We start from the raw sequence: 17,017 nt of genomic DNA, 5'->3' as shown, positions 1-17,017 counted from the left end.
CAAACTACCTGCTGCAGATGCACCTTTACAGTATTGGTAAAGCCCCATCTTCATATTGAGGATTCCCTTCATCTGTAGCCAAGAGGCCATTCCCCTCAACATACCTATAGCCACAGGAGATTTCTGCATTGCCTGCCTAGTCCTCTTGCTCTGCCTGGTGGTCACCCATTCCCTTCCTGCTGGCGTCTGAGCTTGCGCTGTGACCATCTCTCTCTATGTGCTACTCACAATAATCTCCATCTCGCGGATGCTCCAGTGTCCCCAGACGCCACTCCAGCTCCGAAACACGGGTTTCCAGGCACTGAAGCTGGAGACATCTTCTGCACACATGCTGGTCCTGGGAACTGGAATCCAAGTATATTACATCTACTGGTTCCCCTTTATCTATCCTTCTTGTTACTACTGCAAAGAATTCTAATAAATTTGTCATGCATGATTTCCCCTTTGTAAAGCCATGTGATAGTTTGTGGTTATAAAAGGCCGAGTGAGCAAAAATTCAGGTCAATAAAAGCGATGAACAAGACAGCGAGAGAGAGAGAATATGAGAATTCAAGGAGATAAAGGCAATGAAAGGGGATGAGAGTCTGGGGGGAATAAATGCAGCGAGAGAGAAAGAGCGAGAGTTTGGGTGTCCAGATCACCAACAACCTGTCCTGGTCCCCCCATGCCGACACTATAGCTAAGAAAGTCCACCAATACTTCTACTTTCTCAGAAGACGAAGAAAATTTGGCTCGTCAGCTACGACTCTCACCAACTTTTACAGATGCACCATAGAAAGCATTCTTTCTGGTTGTATCACAGCTTGGTATGGGCTCCTGCTCTGCCCAAGACCACAAGGAACCATAAAAGGTCATGAATGTAGCCCAATCCATCATGCAAACCAGCCTCCCATCCATTGACTCTGTCTACGCTTCCCGCTGCCTTGGAAAAGCAGCCAGCATAATCAAGGACCCCATGCACCCCGGACATTCTCTCTTCCACCTTCTTCCGTCAGGAAAAAGATACAAAAGTCCGAGATCACGTACCAACCGACTCAAGAACAGCTTCTTCCCTGCTGCTGTCAGACTTTTGAATAGACTTACCTTGCATTAAGTTGATCTTTCTCTACACTCTAGCTATGACTGTAACACTACATTCTGCACTCTCTCGTTTCCTTCTCTATGAATGGTATGCTTTGTCTGTATAGCGCGTAAGAAATAATACTTTTCACTATGTTAATACATGTGGCAATAATAAATCAAATCAAAGAAGCAAAGCGAGAGTTTGGGATTCTCTCCGATTAGCCTCGGATTTCACAGCACACTTGGGCAATCGCCACAGCACACCCCAGGCGCTGGGGCATCACCAGGTGGGAGCTGCTGATCTCTGAGATACATTGCAGCAACTCACCAAGGTTTATTTGACAGCAACCTGTCAAACCTTACCACGTGGAAGGACAAGGTCAGCCAGTGCATGTGAACACAGAGTTCCCTTCCCACGACACGACATCCTGACTCGGAACGGTAATCGCCATTCCTTCATTGTTATTGGGTTAAAACTCTGGAACTCCCTTCCCAACAGCACTGTTGGTGAACCAACACCATTCTGTCTGCAGTAATTAAAGGTGGTGGCTCACCACCACTTTCTCAACGGCAATTAAAAAGGCTGGCTGAGCCAGCCATGTCCACATCCCACTAAAGAATACGTTTCAAAAATTACCACCCATTCCATAATTTCTGCAACAAAAATAAACTCAGCCCTCTGAGTTTCCCTTTCATACTGTGAAAGACATTCTCATGCAGAAATGCAGGTGCCAGACCTTCTCTGCAGTTAAAAGGAGTTTCACACCTGTTGATAACATGTGTGTCCAGCATCAGCACCAGGTGTCCACATACTGAAGTGACTAGAATTTTTAAGCTCTTGTTTGTCAGTGACTGGTACTCGGTGAGAAAAAAAAGCATTTTATGGTGTGTTTGGACAGAATGTTCAAGTGCTTCTCTTTTGCGAGTTTCAAAAATAGAAATTATCAGCCATGATAATTTACAACTTGAGAAATCTTGCGTACAATTGGACTTGCAGCAAGATGTTTTAGCTGATAAGATGCTGAAACTTGAAGTGTATAAAATATATATGAAATAATGTACATTAGAGAATTATAACAAGGCATTAATCATAGAATCATAGAATCCTACAGTGCAGAAGGAGGCCATTCGACCCATCGAGTCTGCACCGACCACAATCCCACCCAGGCCCTATCCCCATAACCCCATGCATTTACCCGAGCTAGTCGCCCTGGCACTAAGGGGGAATTTAGCATGGCCAATCCACCTAACCCGCATATATTTGGACTGTGGGAGGAAACCAGAGCACCCGGAGGAAACCCACGCAGACACGGGAAGAACATGCAAACTCCACACAGACAGTGACCCAAGCTAGGAATTGAAGCCGGGTCCCTGGCGCTGTGAGGCAGCAGTGCTAACCACTGTGCCACTGTGCTGCCCATCTTGTCAGTTTAACCTTGTGGCACAGTGGTTAGCACTGCTGCCTCACAGCACCAGGGGCCTGGGTTCGATTCCTGGCTTGGGTCACTATCTGTGCAGAGTCTGCACATTCACCCTGTGTCTGTGTGGGATTCCTCCGGGTTCTCCGGTTTCCTGCCACAGTCCGAAAGACGCGGTGGTTAGGTGCATTGGCAAATGCACTTGAGAAATCTTGCGTACAATTGGACTTGCAGCAAGATGTTTTAGCTGATAAGATGCTGAAACTTGAAGTGTATAAAATATATATGAAATAATGTACATTAGAGAATTATAACAAGGCATTAATCGTAGAATCATAGAATCCTACAGTGCAGAAGGAGGCCATTCGACCCATCGAGTCTGCACCGACCACAATCCCACCCAGGCCCTATCCCCATAACCCCATGCATTTACCCGAGCTAGTACATTAGGCGCCGGAGTGTGGCGACTAGGGGATTTTCACAGTAACTTCACTGCAATGTTAATATAAACCTACTTGTGACTAATAAATAAAACTTTAACCATGTTTAACCTCATTAAATGATCACAATATAAACAGTAATATCAATCACATGCTGCAAAGACTACCCCACAAGACCAAAGCTCTAGGGCAGCATTTTATGACCTTTCTCTTCCGAAAACCGTAAAATCCCACCCGAGGTCAATGGACCTTCCCACTGTCTGCCCTTCGCCCGCTCCAATTCCCGTGGCGGGCGGGGCGGTAAAATCCCAGGGCAAATGTTTTACAACATTTTTCAGGTTTAAAGCCTTTCCAAGAGCAACAGAACCTACAGCAGACTAACAGCACTGCCATTTGTCCATACTGAATTCCATGTTAAGAATTAATAATTGAGGTAATATTTGAACAGATCATTTGTGGTGTATTGCAATGGCAGCACATCAGCAGATTGAGATAGTATTTTAAACCAGAAGACAAAAGCTCAAATGGTTTATCCACATAGAGTTCTGTTATATGCCTGAAATGTACTTTGATCTCTGTTCTTCAAGATAATAAACTGGAAAACTTTGTAAAGGGTGATTTCAATGCATTTCTAATAAGATTGTGTTTCATATTTTGGCCAATGAAGGAAATCATAGTAGACATCAGAAGGTGTTCTTTGTTGTTTTATAAATCACTGGTTAGATCTCAGCTGAAGTACTGTTTCCAATTTAGTGCTTCAAACATTAGGAAGAATATCAAGACCTTGCAGAAATTGCAGCGTTTCAATAGACCGAGACCAGAACTGGAGAGGCACTGGAGAAGCTGCAATTTCTTTCCTTCAGATCAGAGGTTAAGTCAGATTTAATAGATATGTCCCAAATTATGCAAGGCTTCATTTCCACGGGTAGCAGAATTGATAACCTGAGGCCATAGATTTAAGATAAATCGGCAGAAGGACCAGGGGAGATGAGGAGAATTTTATGCTGTGAGCTATAACAAACTGAAGGAGCACGCCTGTAAGGGTAGGAAAAGCAAATTCAATAGTAGCTATCTAAAAGATAATGAAGGGAAGGGGGCTGCGGATCTCGGGGCTGAGAGAGGAAAGGGGATTGGGTCTGATATTGGTGAGGGGATTAGGACCAGATTTTTGATTTGATTTATTATTGCCACATGTATTAGTATACAGTGAAAAATATTGTTTCTTGCACGCTATACAGACAAAGCATACCGTTCATAGGGAAGGAAAGGAGAGAGTGCAGAATGTAGTGTTACAGTCATAGCTAGGGTGTAGAGAAAGATCAACTTAATGCGAGGTAGGTCCATTCAAAGGTCTGATGGCAGCAGGAAAGAAGCTGTTCTTGAGTCGGTTGGTACGTGACCTCAGACTTTTGTAACTTTTTCCCGATGGAAGAAGGTGGAGGAGTGAATGTCCAGGGTGTGTGGGGCCCCTAATTATGCTGGCTGCTTTTCCGAGGTAGTGTAGACAGAGTCAATGAATGGGAGGCTGGTTTGCTTGATGGATTGGGCTTCATTCACAACTCTTTGCAGTTTCTTGCAGTTTTGGGCAGAGCAGGAGACGTACCAAACTGTGATACAACCAGAACGATTTTGGGGGGAGGGGGTAGTTCGAAGGTCTCTGGAGGAAGTTTGTTGGGGTAGGGGGGGGGGCCCTGATTGTGGAGGCTCCTCAGGGAGGAACCGGAATCCAGCAGGGAGGTGTGAAGGTACTTACCTCTTGAGAAAGCTGCTAAGTTCCCTGTGGCTCAAGAAACCTGGCTGATAGTTAATTACAAAGCTGCATGGGCAAGGAGGCTTGTAACCTCATTATCATATTCCTCCTTGGACCAGGTTGGGCAGCAAGCCATTTTCCAGCTCGAGTTAAAGCAGGAATTGAATGGATAGGCGGGTTTGGATTGGGAAACAGATTCCTGACACGTTTACTCATTCCTCTCCCCACCCCCCCCGATCCAAACTTACCTGTTTATTTAATTAAAAATTCAGCCCCAAGTACTGGATCTAGCATTGACCCTTGGGGGCAGAAAAATACAGCATGGCTACAGGCCTCTCAGATTGTCACAACTACTCCCCTCCTGAAGATCCTGGAAATCTTTAAAAGAACAAACAAAGAACAAAGAACAGTACAGCACAGGAAACAGGCCCTTCGGCCCTCCAAGCCTGTGCCGCTCCTTGGTCCAACTAGACCAATCGTTTGTATCCCTCCATTCCCAGGCTGCTCATGTGACTATCCAGGTAAGTCTTAAACGATGTCAGCGTGCCCGCCTCCACCATCCTACTTGGCAGCGCATTCCAGGCCCCCACCACCCTCTGTGTAAAAAACATCCCTCTGATGTCTGAGTTATACTTCGCCCCTCTCAGCTTGAGCCCGTGACCCCTCGTGATCGTCACCTCCGACCTGGGAAAAAGCTTCCCACTGTTCACCCTATCTATACCCTTCATAATCTTGTATACCTCTATTAGATCTCCCCTCATTCTCCGTCTTTCCAAGGAGAACAACCCCAGTCTACCCAATCTCTCCTCATAGCTAAGACCCTCCATACCAGGCAACATCCTGGTAAACCTTCTCTGCACTCTCTCCAATGCCTCCACGTCCTTCTGGTAGTGCGGCGACCAGAACTGGACGCAGTACTCCAAATGTGGCCTAACCAGCGTTCTATACAGCTGCATCATCAGACTCCAGCTTTTATACTCTATACCCCGTCCTATAAAGGCAAGCATACCATATGCCTTCTTCACCACCTTCTCCACCTGTGTTGCCACCTTCAAGGATTTGTGGACTTGCACACCTAGGTCCCTCTGTGTTTCTATACTCCTGATGACTCTGCCATTTATTGTATAGGCAGAGTCATCAGGAGTATAAAAGGAAGAGAATTCTGACGTAAGACCATAAGATGTAGGAGCAGAGTTAGGCCATTTGGTCCATCGGATCTGCTCCACCATTCACTGAGATCATGACTGATCAGATAGGATAACGAGTGCTGGCCTTGCCAGCGGAATCCACATCCACAAATGAATCAAAAATGTCATCCTCATCACTTGTCCTCCCCCCAATCTTTGTCTCACCTGCAAATTTGACGATAGAGCATTCACTTCCCTTGTCCAGGTCATTACACCCCTGAAAGATGTGCTGGTTAGGCACATTGTCCCTGCTAAATCCTCCCTCAGTGTACCCAAACAGGCGCCGGAGTGTGGCGACTAAGGAATTTTCACAGTAACTTCATTGCAGTGTTAATGTAAGCCTACTTGCGACACTAATAAATAAACTTTAAACCTTAATATTTTTAACTTTAAACTTTAATATAATTGGGCGGAATTTTCCAGTCCCGCCCGCTGCAGGAACATAGCGGATAGGACAGAAAATTTGGCACATCATGTAAAGGTCTATTGACTGAGGATGGAAATTCTGGTCATGGGATGCGCATGGCTGGAAAATCTCACCCATTGTAAATAATTATCGCCCCAGCACTGATCCGTGAGACACTCCGCTAGTTACAGGTTGCCATCCTGAAATTACCCCCCTGATCACAACTCTGTTTCCTATTAATTAGCCAATCCTCTCTCCAAGCTAATATGCCATCAACACAATGGGTTCTTAGTTTATTAAGTAGCCTTTTGTGCGGTACCTTATTGTAATGATGCACACTAACAGACTTCATCATGAACACAAAGGGTATTGACTAATAAGGAAAAATTGTACAGAGGCTAGCAGCACCATCCCCTCTTCCCCAATTGCCCTAGAGCAGCCCACTGGCTGCCCCAGTCCCTCATATCTTCAAACTTCATTTTGCCCAAGGTAGGACTCACCCCTGGGGTGATTACCCACTTTCAGTGCCAACTGGTCCCTCAAACCAGGTGACCCTCTTCTGCTGTGCTGCCCTTAAAAGGGACAATCAACACATATCAATGCACTTTGGAAATCTAAGTATATTACATCTTCTGGTTCCCCTTCATCTAACCTGCTCCATCTCAAAGAATTCTAATACATTTGTCAGGCATGTTCCCCCTCCATGCAGTCATGTTGACTCTGCTTGATTATATTATGAATTTCTAAACACTCTGCTATTGCATTCTTTATAATGGACTCTAACATTTTCCCGATGTCAGATGTCAAGCAATGTCACCTAATGAAGGAAGAGCACTCCAAAAGCTCCTGATTCCAAGTAAACCTGTTGGACTTGAACCTAGTGTTGTGAGACTTCTTACAAGGAATTGTGAAGGAACTGTCCAGCTGTCAAACTGGTCAAAGCTATCCAGGAAGCACCAAAGCTATCAAGGAACTAGTCCAATGTTATTAGGTGAGTTGACATGGAAGGGGTAAGGACAAAGGGTGGTGGGTATGGGGCAAGGGTTGGCACTGTTGGCAGAGGGGTTATGGGTCGGTGAAGAAATGGGTTGGCACAGATTTGCATGAGGATTGGAGGAATTTTGTAGTTTTATTAGCTTTTATTTATTTAGACGGTGTTGGGGCACAGAGGCAGATCATGCCCGCCTCCACACCTGACAGCCAGCACATTTGTTCCGGGGCCACCCATCCTGTTTCAGCCCCCTCCCCAGACTGACAATTTGACCTGCGGGTGGACATTCTTAAAGGTCAAGTTCACTCAGTCGGGAAATTATTAAGGTCAGCCATGATCTTATTGAATGGCGGAGCAGACTTGAGGGGCTAGATGGCCTACTCCTGCTCCTATTTCTTATGTTCTTATGTTCTTAAATGTCTTGACTCGGGGAGCCTGACTCGGGGACAAGAATCTGGGCCCAAGTGTCTGGGAGTGACACCTTCCAAATGTTTGCTTAATTAAAGGCAGTGCTATTCAATCTGGAAACATTGAAGTTTTGTGGATCGATGTGGAGATTTCAGATGCAAACCATTTAGATTTAAATTTTATATTTTTAACAACTTGGACAATTATTAAGTGTTTTATTTTGTTTGGAAAACAAAATCGTGCCTTCAACTCATTTAATTCACGTTGATTTAATCACTGAAGAAGAACCAATTAAAATAGAAATGATACTAACATGAATGTAGTCTCTTGTAGATTACCAGAGCTCTTAGAAATCATCATCTACTTCTGGTCATTGTTGCAGAGGCAAACAGTAAATATTTTAGAATGATTCAACCGCAAACTTTTTAAAAATCCAAGTGACATGAAGAGTGGGAAAGTTATTGACTGCATGCTATTGATAAAAGGTTAGATAAGCCAGTTTTTTTTGTGTCAACAATGTGACCATTTCTTGAGCTCACATTGTTAATCCCGAATGTCAGGCTGTAATATCTGCTGTTGCTTTGGGTGGCTAACCCTCCCCGCCCAACTCTGCAATAATTATACATGTATGTCATGGTCAACTGAAAGCACAACTTCCGTCCTCTGTTCCAAGATACTGCGAGTAACTCTTCTGCATCTTCTGCTCATTGTCGCTAATAAGTTTTGAATTTTCAACCCACTTCTTGTTCATTAACTGACTATGGGTGCAGTTTTCTCAGTGTTGGATCAAAGAACAGTACAGCACAGGAAACAGGCCCTTCGGCCCTCCAAGCCTGTGCCGCTCCTTGGTCCAACTAGACCAATCATTTGTATCCCTCCATTCCCAGGCTGCTCATGTGACTATCCAGGTAAGTCTTAAACGATGTCAGCGTGCCTGCCTCCACCACCCTACTTGGCAGCGCATTCCAGGCCCCACCACCCTCTGTGTAAAAAACGTCCCTCTGATGTCTGAGTTATACTTCGCCCCTCTCAGCTTGAGCCCGTGACCCCTCGTGATCAGGTGAGAAAAACTTTGTGAAACTCGCAGGCTTCAAAGGCGTCTTTTCGCAATGGATTTAACAGTATTCTCTGCAATTTCAAAGTGCTGGTGAGAATCACACAACCAGCTGGAGAGGCGGGGCCAATATACACTGGCGCAGCCGGGATTCAGAGATCATGTGCCCCAATCTCAAAGTTAAATTAAAGGCCACCCTCCCTCACACTGCGATTGGGACTCCTCCCCCAAGGATTGGGGCACCACCCACCACGACATCAACATCGAGGCACCCAAGCTCTCACTTGCAAGCATCAGGACTTTCGCCTCTCCCCCTTCTTACCACACGAGGGAAACCCTCCAACTCCAATGGAGGAGGGTAACCCAGAGCCCCCTGGCTACCACCCCCTTGGCTCTGCCAGGGAGGCAATGTCCAGCCTGGTCTCTCAACCCCAGGAGCCTACAGGCACCTCTGTGCCCCTGGCTGGTCATCACAACTCGTTTTCACTTTGGGGGGGGGAATGTATCGTGGATGGAAGCTATGGTGTCAAGTCCAGTAATTGCATTTAAATTCAGGGCGGCACGGTGGCAGAGTGCTTAGCACTGCTGCCTCACAGCACCAGGGACCCAGGTTCAATTCCCGGCTTGGGACACCATTGGTGTCGAGTCTGCACGTTCTCCCCGTGTCTGCATGGGTTTCCTCCGGGTGCTCCGGTTTCCTCCCACAGTCCGAAAAATGTGCTGGTTAGGTGCATTGATCGTGCTAAATTCTTTGTGTCCCCGAACAGGCGCCGGACTGTGGCGACTAGGGGATTTTCACAGTAACTTCATTGCAGTGTTAATGTAAGCCTACTCGTGACACTAATAAATAAAACAAAAATAAAATAAATTAGATAGAAATCACGCCCAGATGCAAACCGAGATCTCAATAGCGTAAATCCAGTTTCTGGCCACTTGTGAAATTTAGCGGCTATTACAGGATTTGTGCTTGTGGTTAACGGGGCCTGTGTCATGGCCTGTGCCTCTATTGAGCTTTTGCAACTTATCAATCTTAAGCCTTGATTTTAAGAGAACCCCACCCTTGTAGGAATAGAAACCGGGTTAGGTTAAAATTGCAAAGCAATTTTCTTGTCTCTGCGACCTGCTAAAGTAAATAAAGCTTGCATTGCATCTATTGGAAACGTGTCTACAGTACCATAAATCGCAACATATAGGTCAATCATTGAAAGCTTCCAATTTTCTTCCAAACACCAGGGTCCATGTATATGCCGAGTATAAAATGTGAACTGCTGGTGTTGCAATGGAGGTTTGCTCCTTGGCTTTTGACTCCACCCAGAGTTAAAATCGGGGCTATCGATTTTTTATGTAACTATATCACAGCCTCCATTCTCACCTCAGACAGCACCTCTAGATTTGCTATTTGTGGAATAGGATGTTCAAATCAAATGAAAATCGGAAATAAGTTCCATTTGCCTTCCCCTCTCATTGATTTTGAATCTCATCTGTGCAGCTGGAATTTATAATTAACCATGCCTGAAAATTAGACTGGCCCCTTCCAAGTTTAAAGCATTTCTGCACCTCTAATGAATGCGTAAAGAGTTCTTAGTCAATGTTGCATTAGTCCTTGAAGATGTCCATTTCTTTAACTATGTACCCAAAATTTGATTTCTCCATTTCACAGAAATGCAAGGTGGCTATTACCTGCCAATTAGACTTCTATGATGACTTCAGCCAGGCTAATGAGGTGGGCTTGCTAGTGCATGAACCATCTGATGAGTCTTAATTGATGGTTAAATCAGGGAGTCTCATGCTGCCTATTTAAAGCAGGTGTGTCAGACTCCCAGCCTGCATTCAGCAGGGAGCAACTGGAGAGCTGGCTGTGTACAAATGTATGGTGTAAATAAAGTAACTTAGTGACGGGACTTTCGCCTCTGTGGAGTTATTACAACTCCCCCGTTCAAAGTTGAGAGCTCCTATGTATGCTTAGGTCTATGCAAAGACCTCATTTTAAGATATTTCTGCCCATGCAATAACATTTAAATGCTAGACTGTAGGTGTTAACGAACGCTTGACCACATTTTAAAACTCAGAAGGCATGCTGGGTCAGCTGAAAATTGACCGCATTCCTAAAAAGTACACGGCAAGCAAAACAAGTCTCGATAACAACAGCTGCAAGACCTGCGTTTGGCAGGCAGAGACAGACCGAGAAGGACACTCACAATAACGAGATAAGAATTAACATATAATTTGGAGCCGTGTGTTCAGCTTGCAGTTCTTTTTCGAATTCAGTGGGCAGAATTCTCTGGCTGCGCTGGTCTAAAAGCCGGAAATTCCCGCCCGACTGTCAATGGGGTTTCACATTGTCCACAATCCACCCGTTAAAATTCCAGTGGTGGACGGGATGGGAGAATTCTGGCCAGTGTGTCTCAGTACGGGGGCTGGCAGTAGAAGCTAGTCTCAAGTTTGCTCGTTCTTTTTGCTTCTGTAACGTTAATTTCTGTTCAATAAAATAAATTCATTTTAAAATTCATACCAGTGCTGCCCTCATCTATTCAAAGGAATGAATGGACCCAACAAAAGTACAAAGAACATTTAAATTTTCATGTACATCCCAGAATCACAGTTCCATCTGAATCCTCTCAAATGCATCAATATCCTATAAGGGATGTGCCTAGACTTGCTCACAATATTCTAAATATTACTGGCAGGGCTATACTTGGTTGTAAATTGGATTCTATGAATCCATCGAAACGTAGGATCCCTACAGTAGAGGAGGAGGCCATTCGGCCCATCGTGTCTGCACCTACCACAATCCCACCCAGGCCCTATTCCCGTAACCCCATACATTTACCCTGCTAACCCCCCTAACACTATGGGGCAATTTAGCTCGGCCAATCCACTTAACCCGCACATCTTTAGACTGTGGGAGGAAACCGGAGCACCCGGAGGAAGCCCATACAGACACGGGGAGAATGTGCAAACTCCACACAGACAGCGACCCGAGACCGGAATTGAACCCGGGTCCCTGGCGCTGTGAGGCAGAAGTTTTGACTTATAAATTAAATATTACTGCTAACCAAAGAACTCCATTGGATTTACATTCAATGGACGCTGAGTGATTAGTCATTATAACTGAATTATCCTTTATTCCATCTCACATTATAGATTCATTCATTCTTTATACACAGAAACATATACCATATATAAGCGTGTAAGAGTCAAACCTAGCTTTCCAGGGAGCAAGCCATGCTGTGATTATTAATTACTTACCTGTAATTACTATGGTTCATTAATTTAAGGGGACACACAGGAACCTTGAGATTTTTCCTCTGCCAATTCAAGCAGCCATCTCCAAGCCAATTGACAAAACTAATTGGTACCACATGATCTATCATGATGTCGTTAAGAAAGAATAACAAGTACGCAGCTCAATTTAAAATGAAAGTTGTGACATTTGCGGAGACGAAATGTGCAGCAGTGAGTTTATAATGTTTCCAAGAAAATAATTCAAGACTGGAGAAAGACAGCCAATAAATTAGAAAGTCTGCCGAAGAATAAACACGCCTCCAGAAGCAGACTTGGCTTGAATGTAGCGCCATACATCACGCAAACCAGCCTCCCATCCATTCACACTGTCCACACTTCGCGCTGCCTCGGAAAATCAGCCAGCATAATCAAGGACTCCACGCACCCTGGACATTCTCTCTTCCACCTTCTTCCGTCAGGAAAAAGATACAAAAGTCTGAGGCCACATACCAACCGACTCCCTGCTGCTGTTAGACTTTTGAATGGACCTATCTCGCATTAAGTTGATCTTTCTCTACACCCTAGCTATGACTGTAATGCTACATTCTGCACCCTCTCCTTTCCTTCTCTATGAACGGTATGCTTTGTCTGTACAGCGCCTGAGAAACAATCCTCTTCACTGTTTGCGAATACATGTGGCAATAATAAATCAAATCAAATTCGAGAAAAAAGGACTGGAATGAGTTAATGAGCATCATCACAACGGTAATCCCCATGGAGGCAGCTGACTCAGTGCCCTCAGGGAAGTGAAGAACGATGGCATTCCGGAATTCACAATCAGTGCCCAGTGGTACACAAGATTTGTGAAAACGTGCATGTTAGTACTCTGTCAAAAATGTCAGAGTGTATATGACCTGAACTTGATGGTAAGACAATCAAATTCAATGTTTTGTCACCTGATATCATAAGACCATAAGACCATAAGACATAGGAGCGGAAGTAAGGCCATTCGGCCCATCGAGTCCACTCCACCATTCAATCATGGTTGATTTCAACTCCATTTACCCGCTCTCTCCCCATAGCCCTTAATTCCTCGAGAAATCAAGAATTTATCAATTTCTGTCTTGAAGACGCTCAACGTCTCGGCCTCCACAGCCCTCTGTGGCAATGAATTCCACAGACCCACCACTCTCTGGCTGAAGAAATTTCTCCTAATCTCTGTTCTAAAGTGACTCCCTTTTATTCTAAGGCTGTGCCCCCGCGTCCTAGTCTCCCCTGTTAATGGAAACAACTTCCCTACGTCCATCCTATCTAAGCCGTTCATTATCTTGTAAGTTTCTATCAGATCTCCCCTCAACCTCCTAAACTCCAATGAATATAATCCCACGATCCTCAGACGTTCATCGTATGTCAGGCCTACCATTCCTGGGATCATCCGTGTGAATCTCCGCTGGACCCGCTCCAGTGCCAGTATGTCCTTCCTGAGGTGTGGGGCCCAAAATTGCTCACAGTACTCCAAATGGGGCCTAACCAGTGCTTTATAAAGCCTCAGAAGTACATCCCTGCTTTTGTATTCCAAGCCTCTTGAGATAAATATCAAGAAAAGAATGTGTGTTGACTGGCTTGCATTAGAAATATGGATAAAACTGTTGAACTTTAACATGTCAGCAAACAAGACCAGTACCAAGATTGGTGAAAGAACTGTCCCAGTTAAAACCATGAGAAATCACATTCATGGTGGTTCCACCTTGTAAGGCAAATGGCACAAAATTAAAACAGATATTGATACTCTCCCTGAAGTGAAATTTCAGAAAGACCTGGTCATGCAGGCTAGATGGATGAAGGAAGCTGCAAGAAATAGATTAGATTAGATTCCCTACAGTGCAGAAGGAGGCCATTCAGCCCATCAAGCCTGAACCACCAACAATCCCAGAGGCCCTATCCCCGAATCCCAAGCACTTATCCTGCGAATGTCCCTGACACTAAGGGGGCAATTTAGCATGGCTAATCCACCTCATCCGCACATCTTCTGACTGTGGGAGGAAACCGGAGCACCTGGGGGAAACCCACGCAGACATGGGGAGAATGTGCAGACTCCACACAGACAGTGACCCAAGGCTGGAATTGAATCCAGGTCGCTGGCGTTGTGAGGCAGCAGTGCTAACCACTGTGCCACCGTGCCGTGGATCAGAGAAGTGTGGAATTTAAGGCCAGGGGACTACGCAAAGGAGTGCGTTTGCTCATCTGGAACATGATCGAATCCCAACCTGCCGACGTGAGCTCAACCAACAGTTGTTCCGGTGGTGTGTCGTGTGTGTAAAATCTCATGGGCAGTCTCCAGATGTGGAATAAGTGGATGTTGAAAGGCAAAAGTGTGCGAGCACCCTCACTTGCAATATTGTGTCAGTGGGTCACAGATGCAGGGAATAAGATTGATTCCAAGTTGTCAAAAAAAAAATCAATCCTAAAATATGGAATATCAAATATGTCTGATGGTACCAAGGACAATTGCTTCTTGAATAATGCCAAATATGCCCTGCCTGCAGCAGTGGTGGACTCGTCAACGTTGAGAGCGTTCAAGTGGTTATTGGATAAACATATGGATGATATTGGAATAGTGTAGATTAGAGGGGCTTTAGATTGGTACCACTGGTCAGCGCAACATCGAGGGCCGAAGGGCCTGTACTGCGCTGTAGTGTTCTATGTTCTATAAATTTATCGATAATACAGAAGATAAGGATGAAGACAAGGAAGATCCATACGATGATGTTATACAACCATGCTATTGGAACAAATTGTTCGGTGATTCAGATGGTGATTAGGATGATTTTGAAGGATCGCAATGTTCTGCAGTTCATTCATTATGGTATATATTTATATTGTCAGCAAATCCTGGAAAAACTCAGTGGCCCGGATTTTACCACCTTGCCCGGAGTCGGGGTGGGCGAGACTCGCAGAACAGAATTCTCCATTGGCCTCGGGCGGAATTTTACGAGCCTTGCCCAAGCGAGGTCGGAAAACCCCGCCCAGTAAGTCTGGCAACATCTGTGGAGATAGAAACAGATTTCGACTCTCTTCAGAGTTGAAGAGGGATAGAAATAGGATGGGTTTTATGCCGGAGAGGGAGGGGGAATGGAGAAGGTGCAGCAAACTAGAACGTCAGGGATAGGTTGGAACTCGGGAGAAATTAACTGACAAAGGTGCAATGTGCACATGACAAAGGGAGTGGTAATGATGGTCTTAAAGACTCAGGCAGGTTTTAATAGTGGCACGAATGGTCAGGGAGCGGAATAGTAAATAGCAGAACAAGGATCAGCAGTTCCTGAATGTAAAACAATGGAACAAGTTACAGACTGGTCCTTAGTGATGATGTGGAGGTGTGAGTGGGAAAGAATGTTGCAGCTTTATAGAACCTTAGTTAGGCTGCAATTGGAATATAGTGTTCAATTCTGGTCGCCACACTACCAGAAAGATGTGGAGGCTTTGGAGAGGGTACAGAAGAGATTTATCAGGATGTTGCCTGGTATGGAGGGCATTAGTTATGAGGAGAGGTTGGAGAAACTTAGTTTGTTCTCACTGGAACGACGGAGGTTGAGGGGCGACCTGATAGAAGTCTACAAGATTACGAGGGGCATGGACAGAGCGGATAGTCAGAAGCTTTTTCCCAGGGTGGAAGAAACAATTACTAGGGGGCACAGGTTTAAGGTACGAGGGGCAAGGTTTAAAGGAGATGTACGAGGCAAGTTTCTTTACACAGAGGGGTGCCTGGAACTCGCTGCCTGGGGAGGTAGTGGAAGCAGATACGATAGTGAGTTTTAAGGGGCGTCTGGACAAATACATGGATAGGATGGAAATAGAGGGATATGGTCCCCGGAAGGGTAGGGGGTTTTAGTTCAGTTGGGCAGCATGGTCAGTGCAGGCTTGGAGGGCCGAAGGGCCTGTTCCTGTACTGTAATTTTCTTTGTTCTTTGTTTGAAACTCAAAATGGAGGGCAGAGTTCTTTAGTCCAGAAAGCTGTAAAGTGCCTATTTGGAAGATGAAATGCTGTTTCTCCAGTTGCTCAGCTCTGAAACATCATCCGGACTCGAAATGTTAAATGTTTCTCTCTCCAAAGACGCTGCCAGACCTGCCGAGTTTTACCCAACATTTCCTGTTTTTATTTCAGATTTCCAGCAATTGCAGCAGTTTGCTTTTATATTTATATTGTACTGGGTGAAATATATATAGTTCTTCATGTTACAAAACAAGCAAATGTTAACGAATTAAGATGAATTTATTAATGTTGTTTGTTTTTCTTTCTGGAACAGGTTTTTTCTGGGCCCAACTCCAGTCTGTATTGCAAGCAAGCATTGCTCAAAAACATTATCTACGTCAAAGTTGACCTCGTGACTTTTGGGTCTCAAAAACTCAACTTTGAGACAAATATATACGGGAGGTTCCTTGTTCCAATCTACACTGCATTACATTGGTAGCCTTTTATACTGTCACAGGTTTCTTGTTCTGGCTTCCAAAAGGCAAAGTTAGTTACTCAAAAGAAAACTCACAATATCTTTGCAGAAAATACATGTTACTCTGAAATGTACAACAGAAATAATGGGCAGAACCTTCTGTGGAGTGGCAATCACTGTCAAATTGCCATTCCATGCCGATTTTCTAGCCTTGGACTGGACTTCCGTATTTCTTGCCCAGACCTTTGACCCAGGCCTGCTGAGAAATACGGAGCACGGCTTCCCCAGGAGGCTTTCAGTACAGTGAAGAATAATCAGGCAAAACAGAGCCACACGCCCTTTTTACAGCACTAGCTGCTTTACCTCAGTATGTTTAAATGCCCCTTTGTTTAAATTCTGCTCTGACAAGCTAGCAGAGTGTGTACGTGGTTACCATGATGTGGAGATGCCGGCGTTGGACTGAAGTGGGCACAGTAAGAAGTCTCACAACACCGGATTAAAGTCCAATAGGTTTATTTGGAATCACGAGCTTTTGGAGCGCTGCTCCTTCACCTGATGAGCAGTGCTCCGAAAACTCGTGATACCAAATAAACCTTTTTACCCCCCAAAATATCACTGCATGAAACAT

The 17,017-nt window shown here is 44.9% G+C and overlaps 1 protein-coding gene across 4 annotated transcripts in view; it reads right to left on the bottom strand.

The window, feature by feature from the left end:
• Window positions 1–17,017, bottom strand: part of sfmbt2 (Scm like with four mbt domains 2) — a 201,338-nt gene that overhangs the window by 54,010 nt on the left and 130,311 nt on the right. The window lies entirely within an intron of this gene.

This window comes from Mustelus asterias, chromosome 19 (genome assembly GCF_964213995.1).
Source record: "Mustelus asterias chromosome 19, sMusAst1.hap1.1, whole genome shotgun sequence".
NCBI classification, from domain to species: Eukaryota; Metazoa; Chordata; class Chondrichthyes; order Carcharhiniformes; family Triakidae; genus Mustelus; species Mustelus asterias.
Note: the sequence above shows the minus strand (reverse complement) of the source record. Positions and strands in the feature narration are given on the sequence as shown.